This window comes from Anastrepha obliqua, chromosome 2, assembly GCF_027943255.1.
Source record: "Anastrepha obliqua isolate idAnaObli1 chromosome 2, idAnaObli1_1.0, whole genome shotgun sequence".
Lineage (NCBI taxonomy): Eukaryota > Metazoa > Arthropoda > Insecta > Diptera > Tephritidae > Anastrepha > Anastrepha obliqua.
Genome location: NC_072893.1, coordinates 9,497,662 through 9,513,720, shown reverse-complemented (window position 1 = coordinate 9,513,720; position 16,059 = coordinate 9,497,662). Strand labels below are relative to the sequence as shown.

The 16,059-nt window shown below is 37.6% G+C and overlaps 1 protein-coding gene across 2 annotated transcripts in view; it reads right to left on the bottom strand.

Annotated features, from left to right (window-relative positions):
• The window catches only part of LOC129236836 (loricrin), a 154,645-nt gene extending 139,802 nt beyond the window's left edge, over positions 1 to 14,843 (bottom strand). Inside the window, exons 1-2 of one of the 2 annotated variants that reach the window (XM_054871088.1) lie at positions 14,680 to 14,843; positions 13,360 to 13,460 (exon numbers count right to left, since the gene is read on the bottom strand). The gene's annotated coding sequence lies outside the window, so the exon portion shown is untranslated. The remainder of the gene's footprint in view (positions 1 to 13,359; positions 13,461 to 14,679) is intronic. The other variant, XM_054871089.1, reaches the window with a different exon arrangement.
• Positions 14,844 to 16,059: the final 1,216 nt, after the last annotated feature.

Sequence of the window (16,059 nt, the reverse complement as noted above, 5' to 3'; positions counted from 1 at the left end):
GGAGATTTGTATGGGCTGAATGTTGATATCGCCCATTGTACCCGCTTTTCATGGAATAGCTTGTTTGCTAGTTTTAAGTTCTCAGAACTCGCAGATGTAGTAGTTTCTGCTAGCACAGAGATCTCGTCTAGCACAAGTGATCCAGGGAAGTGAGTGTCCAGCAGAAGTTGACTGGTTTCCTCTGGATTCCTTGTGTAGCTTCCATCTGGCTTTTTCAGGGTACTAATGTAGGGCTTTTTTGATACGAATAGCATTCGGAAGACTACAAATCTTTTCCCAATGATTCCTTCAAGAAGCCCTTTTAGATTTCATCAATTTTTTGTTGTAGTTGGTTAGGGCTGTTGAGTAGGAGGACCAGCCCCCGTTGCTTTAGCTCTATTCCATAAGGTTCTTGTTTCTTTACGCAGGAACATTTCTTTGTGGCTTTTTCACTTTTACTGGACAACTTTCGTGAAACGCAGATGTTATGTTTGAGTGTAGTTCGTTCGATTCGATGCAATAAAAAAAATCTAAATTTTTCCCTTAAAGAAATCTATTTATATGATTTATGAAAATTTTTTCATTACTACACTGCTAACTTTGTTAGATTGAGAATTCTTAAGCAAAATAGACAAACATCTTGAGGCCTACATACATACATAAATCCATTATTCGTTACAAAACTAACTGCGGCACGCCAGATTTACCCACATTTCATTTCAAAGCTATTAGAAAGCATCAACGTGCAACATAAAACGCAATCTGTAAACATATACAAATATTCGTCCTTATGCAAATCTTTCCAAATGACTAACCTGTGCACACTATTTGGTTTTACGAATTCCTTCTGACCGCATTTTGCCTATTTTCCCCCAAAATAAGTGGATTCAACTAAGAGAGTTTAAATATCTTTTGAAAGTTGCTTTCATGTATTTAGGGTATTTACAAGCACAATATTATGCTGACTCATAGGCACACATGCATACACACACACATATACATATATAGCCGTCTATAGAAGTGCATACGCAGTAGAGTCATCGCAGCCATCGAACTACAATGCCGAACACTGCCATTTGCGAAGAATTATTTCGAACAGCAGACATTGACTGCGCTGCGCAGCCAGCCAACCAACCATAACACACTCAAACAGCAACAGAAATATTGGCAACAACAACAAAAACACTACTTGTAGCAACAAACAACTGAATCAGCAACTGCTGAGATTTTGATGGCCTCAGCTAAGTTATCAAAAAGACCGAAAAGAGGAATAGTAAACATACTGTTTTTTTTTTTCTTATTTGCTTTTGTTGTTTTGTTTTTTTGGTGTTTTTTTTTTTGTTTGTTTGGTTATTCATACCCGCTGAGCTGGACATTGGAAGCTCCTATTTGCCAACTGGATATTCATGCGCAACCCAAAATGTCCTTACAGTGTGCGCACTCAGTGTGTGTCCATTGTGCGTGGAATGTAGCCAACAACAGAGTTGTTGCTGGGTATGGTGACACGTGCTTAGCCATTAGAAAATATTGAATTTGATAAGAGCTTTTATGGCTGTGCTTACATGTATTTTGCTTCATTTATTCATGATTTTATTACTTTAATTCTGGAAATATGAAACTTAAATGGCAATGATTGGGAAATGTGACAACTCATAAGATATAAATATAATATAAAATATATATAAAAAAAAAATTAATATAAAATATTAAATATAATAAACATAAAAATAAAAAAAAGAAATATATAGGTGCACAACTAAGTTCTCGCTGTTTTTGTTTTTTTGGGTGAAAATACAACTTTCTTCTGAAAAAATGGTTACAAGTGAATCATTGAAAGTACTGCCCATCGCTGGCTACTACTTTTTCCCATTCCCATGGCAGCCGGTTCTACGTTACCGGAATGACTCGGGTTTTTCCCGACCAAGGGCTGCCGCCCCAGTAAACTAGCCCCGTCTAGTGTACCGTATCCCACCCCCAATCTTTCGTCACAGGAGCAATCCATTGCAGCACGTTTGCTCCAAATACTTCTCTTCAGGGCTGGCGTCGTACCCAACCCTGGACCAGAAGTATTTTACTGCTGCATCTGCGACAAACGGCTCCACCCGAACTCCACCTCGGGGTTAGGTGTAATAAGTGCAACGGGTGGTGCCATCTTAAGACCTTTTCAGGCCTTAAGACTCATAGGGAGTGGTCCACAAGGTATGTGGCCACGAGTTGCTCCCGCCCTCAGGTGGCCCCTGCCTCAATGGCGATACCGCCTCAGTGCCGGCACGTCAAACTGCCGCCACTCACAATACCACAACGGTAAGGAGTCCCCACGAGCAACACAACTCCCTCACTGACCCACAATCCTCCTGCTCCTATCCCAGCGCGGGGACAAACCTTCAGCTCTTGGCACCCCGCACAGTCTGCTCCGTGTGTCAGACCGTAGTTCCTCGGAACTTGACAACAGTCCAGTGCAATTCTTGCAGTGGCTGGGGCCACTTTCGGAGGTACTCCGGCCTGCACACCACCCGTGAGTGGACACGTGATTGGACACTCTGCACCCATAACCGGCCCCTGTGGCGCGGCCGCCCGTCAACGTCAGGCCACAACAACTTTTGCGGAATGCACAGCAGGACCCACGTAGACAACACCACGCGTCCCTCACCGCCCGAGTTATGATTACACTCCCGCGAAGTTTCAAGCTATTACAAAAACTAGTTTTTCCCATCTTACTGGTAGATCTCGTATACCATCGCGGTAAAACTGTTCATCTTTTGAGGCTATCAACGAATCAAGCCATTTTATTGATTTTGATGTCTTTATATGAATGGAACTGCTGGTCAGCTAGACCATGTGCCATCGATCGCAATAGGTGATAATCGGACGGCGTAATATCTGGAGAATATGGCGGGTGGGGTAGGATTTCCTATTTCAGTGTTTCCAGGTAGGTTTTAACGGGTTTGCAGTAGAATCACCCTTTCATGCCTCTCCGCGTATTGCGGCCGCTTCTCGCGCAGTGCTCGGCTCAATCGCATCAATTCAAGTCGATACCGGTCCCCAGTGAAGGTTTCGCTTGGTTTTAACAGTTCATAATAAATAACACCAACTGGATCCCACCAAATACATAGTATAACCTTCGCAGCGTGAATATTCGGCCGAGGCGACGACGTAGAAGCATGACCGGGTGATCGGGCAGTCCCCATGACTTTCTTTTCTTTGGATTGCTGTAATGAATCCATTTTTCATCACTCGTCAAGATGCGATAAAGAAAATCCTTCCTTTTTTGCCGCTGGAGCAGTTGTTCACAGGCGAAACGTCGAAAAAACGACGTTCAACATCCCTTAGTTTTAACTCATAAGGGACTCAAGTCCCCTGTTTCTGAATCATTCCCAAAGCATGCAATCTCTTGGGAATGGATTAATGGATTGGCGGGTAACTCCTAATACTGAAGCAATGCCTCCAGTTCAGCGTCTTCGAAGGTTTTTGGCCTTCCTTTACGCGGACGGCGGACGGTCGTCAACATTAGAATCACCGTCTTTGAAGCGACGGAACCAATCTTGGCACGTTGTTTCACTTGGGTAAGGTTACGTTAGAATCGACTAGCAAACACTGCTGGCAGCATCTTAGTGATCTGGCCGTATGACGTCAACGGTGGCTTGAATATTGGAATAAATCGATTGCTAAGCGAGCTGTGCGGCAAGTTGCGCCATATTATCGGAATTGTTGCCATCGCAGTTTAGCTGATTAATTTTTGAAAACAAAGGTTCACTTTGCACGGCGCTGAATAGCGCTGCTTGCGATTCACCGTAACGGCAGCTCCTTCCTCATTTCGAAAGAAATATGAACCGATGATGTCGCCTGGGCTCTATGAACTTCGTGAACAGATTTAGTTTTTTTTTTTCTTCAAAGGAAATTTCCATAATTTGGAAGCGATACATTAGACCAAATGATAAACTATTATAAGAAGCCATATTTGCTAACCAAAAGTGTAAAAATTTCAAGAAGAGTAATAACTGTAGCAAAAACAAAAAAGTCAACAAAAAGGAAGACAAGCTTAGCTAGTGCAACCTTGTCCAAAACAGCAAAAACTGTCTTGATCTGCAAACACCTAGCAGGAAAATCCTGAGGTGCAGCCCAAGAATTCTGAGATAGTGAACATCCTGTTAAAAACATCAATGGTGACATATGAAGCGGTCGCTTGGGCATCGAGAGCCACTATCTCAACGGTGCGGGCAGCGCTAACTAGCTTCAGCGCTTAATATGCGTGTGCATTTCGAAGGCGAGACGGACCTGTCCTATAGTTGCGATATAGGTGATGCTTGAACTGACACCGCTTTTTATAGTTATGCAGCAATCAGCCAAGCATACTCTGCTGAATATTACCGGGGAAGGTTGCGGGAGAGGAAAAGTTATGTCATCTAAAAACTCGAAAGTGCTGGGACTGAAACTCTCACTTACCCAACAACCCAGAGATGAAAGAAAAGAAAGTTCAGAATTGAACTGAACAATGAATAGGAAAAGAAACTCCAAGAGTGTATGTATCCTGTACTGGTACACAGATGGCTCGAAGACCCGAGAATATATAGGCGCTGGAATTTACGGTCAGAATAACCAAGCGTTCTGTGCTGATGGGCAATTTTCCGCGCATCTTCCAAGCGGAGATGTATGCCATCTGCTTTTATGCAAAGATAAACTTAGACAAAAAGTTCCGGAATGAGCGAATTGCAACTCTGATCGACAGTCAGGTGGCACTCATGGCCCACCCTATCGACCTTTGAGATCAAATCCTCACATCTCCTTCGGTGTGTCGAGAAACTTAATTTACTAGGAACACAAAATCCCATCCAACTAATTTGGGTACCAGGACACAGGGGTATAACTGGGAACAAAATAGCGGACGTATTGGTGAGCGACGCTGCGGCCTCGCCTTTAATGGCAATCGGCCGTTTCCTTGCTATGGAACAAAACCCTATAACGGCGAAGCTCCGGAGTGAAGAGCTAAAGCTAAAAGAAGTTTGCTGACACCAAACTACGCGGCTACGCCAGGTGAAATCCCTATCGAGAGGGTATAACAAAAACTACAAAAACTCATAACCCTCCCCAAGGATAAACTAAGAATGCTCACGGGCATTCTAACAGGCCACTTTATGACTACGTTCATTTGCAAATTATCGGGATTTGGTCTACGGACTCTTCTGGTTTCTGCGTCCACTATCAGGGCACTCTAATACACCTTCTTCTGGAATGCAAAGCTATAGTGCCTATGGACGTCTTGCCTGGCTTCCTGATGACATTAAGTAAATCTAATATTCACTCATCTTAATTTGTCCATTGATATTGGCAAGTGGAAATTCTTTAAAAATCTTTGTTAAAATCTCCTTTATTTATATTTCCTTCTAACAAGAATACTACCTGAAGCCACAGCCCGCTATTACCACATTTGCGCCTTTCGCATGCTCCATTAAAATCCTTTTCATCAGCTGTCGTATATCATTTTGCACACCTCAGTTGTAATTTTATCGATAGAGAAAATCTTCAAGTTTTAAGCAACAAAATTTACCACAAAATTCCAACACAACTGCCGATAGTAATTTTTCATTGGAGCTCGATGCTGCTCACAACTCATGCAACCGCACATCCTTCAGCCATTATTTGTGTCCTTGTGGTCACAAAAAATAGTGACAGACAATAGCGAGTGAGGGTAGGTTATTTAGCTGCATGTGTGTGCGTGTGTGTGTGCATTATTGTCCTTTTCTCTGCTTCATTTTAATGTAATACAGTGCAAGTCAACCGCAGTAACTGCCTTATAACCGAATACATGCATACATACATACATGCATATATACATATTTATATTCATTCTCTACTACGTGTCCTTCAACCTTTTATTGTCTTTCCATGTCACTTCCGTAAGTTGCGTCGCACTTTGACCGGCAGTGTAGGATAGCTCGAGTGCGCTTTGTTGCACTTTTCTTCGCTTGCATTACTTACCACAAACTAAAATACTTATACTGGCATATATGAGTATACATTTTGCTTTGTTTACCAACCTTTTTGTTTTTATTTTATAGAGATTTTCACCCTGCTGCTGCTGTTGACTGAAATGGCAGTTTGCCTTTTACTGCCGCTCTTCTTCTACTTTATCTCATTTTCTAGTGTTATTCATCTGCTTGTAAAGTAGTGTGTGTGTGTGTGTATTGTTTTCGGTATATTGTTGTGCATGCAACATTTTCGTCCTTCGAAAACACAAGTTGACATCGTTTATAAATATAGACATAAACGTTGGTAGTGAATGACGAAATTGTTCCATGCCATTGTAAAGAGGATATTCAGTGCACAATCTATATATACACAAGTATATGTATATGTATACGTATTGGTAAATACATATGCACAATAAAGATGAAGAGGAGGTTACTAAATCGATCGCAGTTAAGTCCGTTTTTATTCTACTCAGTTTTCTTGCCTTAGTTGGAGCCTATTAGACTCAACTTTGCAGAATGAGCCTCTACCAGGTATTGTTGCTGAGCCAGCTTTTTCGACCATTTAGTTGCTCTCATTGGTCTGCTGCCCACTGTATATATGAAATATTCGAGTCTTAGAAGGTATCAAATTACTTTTAAATCTTAGCTTTAAGTCCTATACTGAAGTCACTTTGAACCACAAATGTGTAAAGTTTTACGTCCTATAGAGTTAATAAATTAAATTAAATAAAATGAAAAAGGTTTGAAAATCTTTTCGACAAATTTTCATCAAAATTTTAAACTTTGTATTCAGTGTTACAGCTCATTATTACAAAACAAAAAAAATGTCGTGCTCTCTTATATGGAGGAAAGCAGGTTTAGGCATTTTTCACTCCCATTAAATTTCGCTGCCACTAATTTTAGTAAATTTTTTAGTTAAAATAAGGATTTCGTTATCACTAAATCTTCAGTTTTTTAGTGTTTCAACTATCCGCTTATTGGACTAATTATTTAGGGTTGGCCATAGCCCTGGGTTGGGCATAGCCCTGGAGAGAATGCGCAACCCGAGTTTTCAATAACAGGTGTTATGAATGAATGGGTTGCGCCTCTAGAGATGATCTGGACAAGGTTTATTTTCAAGAATATTTACAGAATGAAAGTTGCAAAACTTTTGATGATCTAATTTTAGTACAATAGAATTTGTGTATAACTCCTTGCCCATAGGAGAATAAGAAGCCAGAATGGGTATTCCTTACAATATCTTTTGTCATAGTTGTAATCAACCGGAGACAAATGAAACTATCTTCCACTTCCTTTGTGAATACACTGCCTTATGGAAGGTGAGGTTGTTAACCCTTGCCGAACCGCTTTTTAAAAACCTCGAAGAACTGGCTGGTATGAACGTAAACAACCTTTTCAATGAAGAATAACTTGTTGGATTGGATTCATGCAGACTCACCTCTACAGCCAATCAAACAGCAATAGAATGTAAACTTAAATCTAAAACAGTCAGATAGATACAGGCGGTAAGTCTAAATAAAGCTTCTTGGAAATATATTTAAGACTTGAAGGCAAGTGTTGAGAAGAGTAAGGCTCTCAAGATAAATACTTATACAAAGCAGTGGAAAAATAAATAGATAGATCGACAAATCAAGGCAATTAAATCGCAATCGCATTAAATTTATAGAACTTAAATATTGGGTTGGAGGGAAAATTCTGTCGTATTTTAAAGAAGTTCTCGTCCTTAGAGTTAAAACAGTCAGCAACTGCCTTAGGAACACTTTCAAAAAGTTGAAATTTTTTAGATAATTTTGCAGAGCTCTGAACAGGTAATAATCAGAGGATGTAATGTCAGGTGCTGTTGTTGTCGCTGAAGTGGTTGAGTATTTCCACTGAAATCCTATCCTAATTAGCCACGAGCACCGTTTTACTACCACTGCCCTCATGTGATGATGTCATTTTTTTTTTTTGTTCTAAGTGAGGTCCAAGTATAGCAACAAATTCGTTATCTCGATGTCTGAGATCTCATTAATTTGCTGTACGAAAGGCTTGCCGAAGGAACGAAGTTGTGCCATAGCTAGCCCTGGACATTCACATGGGTAGTGGAAAAGATTTTCCTTCACCCATTCCGCTTGACAGCTTCTGCAGATAGGATTGAAGGGAAGACTGAGTCTGGCAGCATGATCACTTACCTTCCAATGACCTGTAAGGGTTGCAGTGATGCGTGAAATGTTTGGTCGAGAGCATCCTAATAGGTAATTCTTCCTTTGGATTTTGTACGACGGCCACGTGTTTTTTCTTAATTGCTTCCCCCTTCTTTCGGCTAAAGCATGATAGTGTGAAGCAGTGGATGCTTTTATAGTATTGAATGGGGTGGAAACTGCCACCGGCTCTGCTATGTCTATGTGTGTATGTCTAATTTCAGGTGAATCCGGTGGATGACGACGGACTTCCCATTCTAAAGCATTCAGTTTTTGTTGCGTCACCATCACTTTTCTGGACGCTATTGCTGGCCTTTTTTTCTTCGATAGCTGCATTCAATTTATCCAACGGATTGCAGTCTAGATCGACATTGATGGTTTTTCCCTGTCTGAGCAACTCGTAGTACACTGGACCTTTCCTGTCCCACCACAAACAAAGCAGTTGATGCATACTTGGTTTTGAAACTGTTGCTGATGATGTTCCTAATTTGCAGTAACATTTTTTTCTCTTAATATTTTAGGTAAAGAATCCGCTTTTCATCTCCAGTAATCAGCTTGTCCAAGAACGGCTCCATATTGTGTCTTATCAGATGTGGCGAACAAATACTTTCCGTTAATTCATGTGGAGCCCAAACATTTTGCTCTCGCACGAACCAAAAGAGATTTAATGTGATCTCCTACAGTTGTATGATGAATGCCATACTCTTCTGCAGTTTCTCGACTTGTTAATGGTCTATGAATAAGTTCGTGCGGTTTTTTTTCGAAATTTGAATTTCGGATCATTCCCATGGCTTTTAAACGTTTGGAAATGGTTGATTGATCAACTCCCAAAGTTTTTGCAACCTCTTCTTGCGTTTGAGCCGGATCTTGATCGAGCAATTCCTCCAATTCGGTATCCATGAACTGTGGCGGCGCACCCTCGCGTTCTTCGTCTTCCAAGCCAAAATCACCACTTTTAAAGCGTGCAAACCACTTCTGGCACGTTCGCTCAGCTAGAGCATGCTCACCATAAACTTCCACCAAGATACGATGACTTTCGGCTGCTTTTTTCTTCATATTAAAATAATGAAGAAGAATTCCCCGCAAAAACACATTATTTGGCACGAAATTCGACATTTTCAAGTGTGGTAAAAATATTGTTGTTTACGCTTCAAATAAAAAACTTATACTGACGTTTGTGCCTTACGACAGTAGCTCTCCAATGAATGTTTGGAAATGTGGATCGATGGAATAATAATCAAGTTACGCCATCTGTTGTAAAACCGCACGAACTTATCCATTAAATGTGGATTATTTTCCAAGAGGGTCACAAAATATCATAATCTATCTTAGATGGTCGTTCACATACCTTTCTTGGAGGCTCAGATCCCTGGAACGAAATTTGCTAAATCATCCTTGACAAGTACGAGCATTTATAATATCTTTCCCAAATACCGGACGCAAATCTTAAATGCAACCGATGCGTTGTTTCCTTTTTGAAATCCATAAAAAATGCAGGGTAGTAAATGCACTGATATGTTTTTTATTTTAAATATCACATGTATATGACGAACAGTAAACAAGAACTTATTTTATATTATACGACCGTTAAAAAACCAAAAAACAAAACTATCAATGACTCACTAGCCAGAATTTTTTTTATTTACAAGAAAAGTTACCTGCCTATTTATAATACGATATAACTTTTCCCCAACCCAATATTTCCGAATTTCCTTTTATTAGTTACCATTAATCATAGTATCTAATAAAGAAAGGCCTAGTCACGGCGTTAATAAAGAAAGGCCTTGATGAGGACAAGTAAGAATATTTCAGAATAATTAGGGTTTGTTGCCTAAATCTCATGAATCATGATTTCTCGTTAAGATATTTGTAGCAGAAAAAAAACACTAGGAAGAATTGGAGAATGTGAAATACGAGGCGCATTAACCTACCTAATCCAGGAGTGTTCAAATTTAGCTTTAATGCCTTTCGCGCCTGAATTCATAGGTGCACTTTAGGTTAGTCATATTTTTCTTGTAAGAAGGCTTTGTTTCGGCATGATCTCGTTAGCAATGCCATTTCCTTGCAATACCTGCTCTTCTACTAAACCGTTCTTATCAGTTTGTTTTAGCGTAAACAACGGCATTCTGCGCATTATTCGCATTGACCTCATTTGCAGCATTCGCATTTGCCGTGAGGTGCCAACGATGAGCTGTTGGTGGCGCTGCACTTTAAACGCGCAAATGCGACTACTTCACAACCTGAGTTACTTACTTACGTGCCTAAATATATTCTAATCCACATAAGCGACAAAGTGGATTCGTATAAACAGAGTTATTTGTCTGCTTATAATTTTTGTCTATGACAAACATTTCCGCGCGCAACAGCACTTGATTGTTTGTACGTTAAATACTTGTTGGCTGCCTCGTTGGGGCCTTAACTAATTTTGGACAGCTCATTTTCATTTCGAACGAGTACACTCCGTGACATTCAACGCAGTTTTGTATTCAAAATCACAAATACACAATAATAAATGCAATTGTTTTAAGTAGCTTGGCAAGGCGCAATTTTGATAATAATTACTTTGTTTGTGATTAATAATGAGCTCTTAATCGTACTAATTAAACGTGTATACTTATGTATGTGTGTATATATGTATGTAATATATACACGCAAGTCATTTTGAAATCTACATCAACTGACTGTGGAAGATCTGCGGATATCACACCTTTAACACATTAAGTGCCTAAGTGGATTTGACGAAAATCTCCACCCGATTCCAGACAGGTTTTTGGCTAGCAAACGGTGTGAAAGTGGTATAGATTGATTTCTGAGCGATCGCCGATCTGGGAGTCAATCCTGGTTCTATGTAAATGTGAAGGGAAACAAGTTTTTATTTTCGTTTTCCAAGACACTTTTCACTTTGTCTTTCACAAACGATTATTTTGCGACTTCGAAAGTTAAGTGAAAGAGATATTATTCCTAAAGCCCATTTACCATATTCTGTTTGCGAAATATTAAGATATTGAAATTTTGAAAAAAATGGATTTTGTTGTACAGTGTAATTTCAATAATTTAAGTAATGAGTTCACAAATACAAACACAAAAATTGCACTGCTTAATTTGAAAGCTTTGTTTTCGCTACTTAAATAATTTTCAAGTGTAAAATGATTCAAAGATATAAAGAGGATCTTCCATTGGGTTTCCTATAGAGGGCAGCTCTGGTAGCCGAATATGATTGCGTGCAACATACAGAATATTAAGCATTAAAATTGATAAACTGTTTTCTTTGACTTTTTCTGTCACCTTAAGTGAACACATAAGAAGAAGGCTGGAAGCTACAGAATATCAAGCATTAAAATTGACAATTTTTTTGTTTCACTTTTTCTGTCACCTTAAGTGAACACATAAGAAGAAGGCTGGAAGCTACAAGAGGCGATTTGACTATAAGTATTTTTCATATAAATTTGAACAGCTCTTTTTCCAGGCTGGAAATGTTTCGAGGTTTGAAGTTTATGTCTCAAGTAAAAAAAAATTAAATTCACAATTTCTAATACTTTTTTGGCTTGAACGATGACAAAATCCGATGAGGCGTCCCTTGGAGTGTTTGAGAGAAATATTCTGCAGAAGATTTTTGGGTCTTTGTACGTTGGCGACAGCGAGTATCGTAGGTGATGGAACAATGAGCTGTATGAGCTTTACGACGACATAGACATAGCGTAGCGAATAAAGATGCTGGCTGGTTCATATCGTCCGAATGGATATAAACGCTCCTGCTCTGAAATTATTCGCTGCCGTACCAGCTGGTGGTTGCAAAGGAAGAAGAAGACCTCCTCTCTGTTGGAAAGATCAGGTGGAGAAAGACTTGGCTTCACTTGGTGTGTCCAACTGGCGTCGGTTAACACGAGGAAGAAAGGACGGGCGCGCTTTGTTAAACTCGGCCAAACATCGCTTAAGCGGTTATTGCGCCAATCAAGAAGAGGAAGAAGATAGCACCTTCGTTTTTTTCTTCTATATTATGGTCTTATAGAATACATCAATGGAAAATATGTATATACCTTAACATGAAACTGGCGCATAATTAAATTACCGCACTGAAATCTCCCTATAGATCATAGAAAAGTTACGGAACAGTTTCTTGGAAGAGAAATCAAAAATTTTCGGTACAATTATTAAAATAATCTGTCATTGAATTGGAAATGAGTATTTCTCAAATAAGTGTGTATCATATTTTGATTGAGTTCTTATGTATCCCCAAACTCATTTCAAGAATTGTGCCATCAAAACTGGCAGGCGACCAAGTCAGCGAATTTTTGAGAAAAAGGAAGAAATTATTTCATTGCAAAGTTGACCTTCTGACCTTCGCTATTATATTAGCTTGAGAGAAACGAAAACCATTATTTTTGCGGTAGATGGCTGTATTGATCGATATTTCGTAAAGTCTCGAGCAAATAATTTAAAGTTTATGCGCGTTGTCAAGGTGGCATTCCACACTAAAAAAAATCATTAAATAATCGAAGTTGACCGGCACGCTAGTAGTCGCAGCTTCGTTCGGAAGCTACAGATCGACCATGAAACAGTTTTAAACCATTTGCGCAAAAAAAATTAATTTATTTTTCCTGTAACTAATATTTTTATTAATGAAATTTCATTCGGCGCTGAAGAGAAAAAATCATAAATCAAGCAAATCCATCGAAACCGCTGCTAGGATGGTGGCCCTAAAAAAAACTGCGTAAAATGTACTTAGTTAGCCTTTTTGATCACTTCAAAAAGTGTGCGAAAAGGCAAATATACAAATACTAATAAATGACAAATAGTAATTATAAAAAAATATAAAAATATTTGTTACAAAATATAACGTCGCCACCACATTAAAAGCTGAAAACTCCTTTGGGGAAAGTTTTAAATTTAAGCTATCTCTTGTTACGTTTCAATTAAAAAAAATTATAATAATAAATAAATAATAATAACAATAAATAATAATAATAATAAATAAATAAATAATATTAATAATAAATTTAAAAAAATTATAAAAAAAAGATTGTTTTTTTATTTTTCTTATTTATTTATTTTTTCGTTTTTTATATTGTATATTCCTTTATTTATTTATATTTATTAAATTAATTTTTTTTATTTACTTTTTTATGTTTCTTATTTATTAATTTATTTTCGTTTTTATTTATTTTATTTTTTTTTAATTAAAACATTTTTTTCTGTTTGGTATTGAGTGTATACTAAAAACTATTACTCACCCTGGAAAAATATGCACGAAATTGCGATAAAAGTTTATTTGTTAAAATTTTTTACTTTTATACACGGCTTTCAGCAGCGAAGCTCACAAAAATTGCGATTTCTGTTATTGAGAGAATATTAAGAAAAATTATATTTAATTTAAAGTTATTTGATTATTTTATTAAAGTTGAGTGAAGAAAGAGCCGACTTTAGCTTTTAGAGGTTCAGGAGCTCTGATTTTTATGTATTTTTTAATTTACGACACACACTGGGCTTGAGTAGTTGCCAATCCTACTAAAAATTTTGAATTAAAAAAAAAAAATAAAATTTAGACAAACATTCAGTAACTGTTACTACTAATTTTCCGAAATTGCCACAATACTTCAAAAGTTCGTTAGACAAAGTTCATTCTGATTTTTTTTTCTCTTTTTTTAATTTTTTTCAACACGCGCAAACATTTTTATTTTATTTTTTGCATGAAATTCTGTTTTTGCGCTTTTCAACATCCAAATTCATAAATTCATGCCTTGCTTATATATAAGTAACCGCGCATAAATATATAAATATGTCACCCTGTAGTTTTTCTCATACCGAACACCACCCACCGCCACTTAACGCCAGTTGAATGTGAGAATGTGAGAGTTGCGGCGCGAATGGTAATTGAAGCCAATAAAGGTAGACAATGGCAGCTTATACAAGCAATAAACATAACAAAAAGAAGAAGAAAAAAACAATAAAAAAAAACAAAGCTCAAACAACTACAACAATAAGTGACGTCGCCGTACAATAATAGTGCTGCACTTTCAGCTACACACGAAAATCAACAATCAAACAACGAAAAATATTCAACAGTGGCGATATAATTATTTGCGAAGCTTCAGTAAATGCCGCTCGGTTCCAATGCTTAAACTCGATTCAAAAAATAGATTATATATATATACATATATTTATATGCCAGTACTTTATATGCCGCATTTTAAAATTGCGAATCCACTGAATTTTATTTAAGGTTTCATGCCATACACATTTGTTTCTTCGAGCTTTTTCTCCACATTCGTCATTAAGAGAATATAATAAAAATACGCTTCAAAAGAAATGAATTTATTATCACTTATTTTCTTGAATTCCAAGTATTTTTGCACTACACTTTGCGTATTTTCGTTGTGCTGCCTCCTTGTCAGTTTCATAATTCAATAAAAAATATCTCATGAAACGTGTATTTGAATTTGATTTTTATTTTTATTTATATTTATATTTATTATTTTTCACTTCTACACACACACACACACTCAACGCTGATGTATAAAACACTTAGTAAATAAATAAATTAAAACGCTTACGTCTTTATTTTTTTACGCAGATTTCACAAATTGGCCAAGCTAAAAGTTGTATGTGAGAACACAACTCACTTTGATTGTCCGCGCCACGTACGTATCACGGCGACGAGCGCTCTAAAAATGCCAAATTAAACAACAGTGCACTTCAACAGCCACCGATTGACTCTGCCGTGGCGAATGATTTAAGTTGCGAGCTCATTCACTTCGGCAAACGAATACTTCGTATGCCATAGCATTTGGCCAGTTGTGAGAGATGAGGTGCTACCAGATATTTTCATTTTTATGCTATCAGATGCACACTGAAAATGGAAATGAGAGAGCTCCACTCCATTGGGAGGCTATTTCTAATACAGATGGCTGTTAGTAGTATTAACAGCAGCCTGTAGCAGTAACAGTATGTATGCATTTCATTTGCATAGTTCGCTTGGCAGTTAGTGACGCGTATAACTGAAAAATAAGACAGCAGAGAGTGGATAGTATGAGCACAGAATGTTAATCACATTCTCTGGTATGAGCGCGTTTATATTTCAGCATTCATTGCATATGCACAAGAACAAAAATGTGATTGGCTCTCAATACTCTTACTGAGTTTGTACTGTAAATCTTTCTGTTAATTTTTAACAGTCATTTGCCTAGGCCGGTATTTATGTTTTCCTAGCGAATTTTCTTCCGTATTATTTTCACGGTCAATTCAATATGTTTTACATGCTTATGTAAGCTTATGTACGCAAGTAACATAGTCATGTATATATTACTACTGTAAGCATATTAACATAGTAAATTAGTTTGTGCTGTTAAAATTACTGAAAATATTCAGCGGGTTAACATTAACAGCCGAATGTTACTCTAAGCAAGTGCTCTGCATAAGTTTGTTGATTTCAGAAACAAAAAGTTCAATTTTGCCTAAGTATTCATAAAAATCGTTCTCCTTTTTATTTATATGGATTTTCTAGTATCGCATTAAAATTGCTGTTACTTGATTGCTTTTAGCATAACTATTGACGTTATGCAAACAAATAAAATCATTCTTATTGCACTTATTATCATGTATTTTTCGCAGCAGACTACAGAGTTATTTAAAAAACAATAAAAAATTCAAGCATTTTCTTGGCAAAGCAATCATATTTTCCCTTAAGCATTACACTAATCAAGACACCTTGATTTACGAGCACAGCATTGCGACAGATACGTTGAATTTTTTCTCCGTACGTAATGCCTCAGTTTAATGTATTACTGCAGTAGATGTCAATTCAATATTCCTTGAAAGGTAGCCAATTGCCAAGAAACCACAAAAAGTGCAAATTCAGACATACATAAATGTATATATTTCTTTTTTTTATGGCATCTTATAACAGCAAAATTTTAGCGAAGGGGAATTTATAA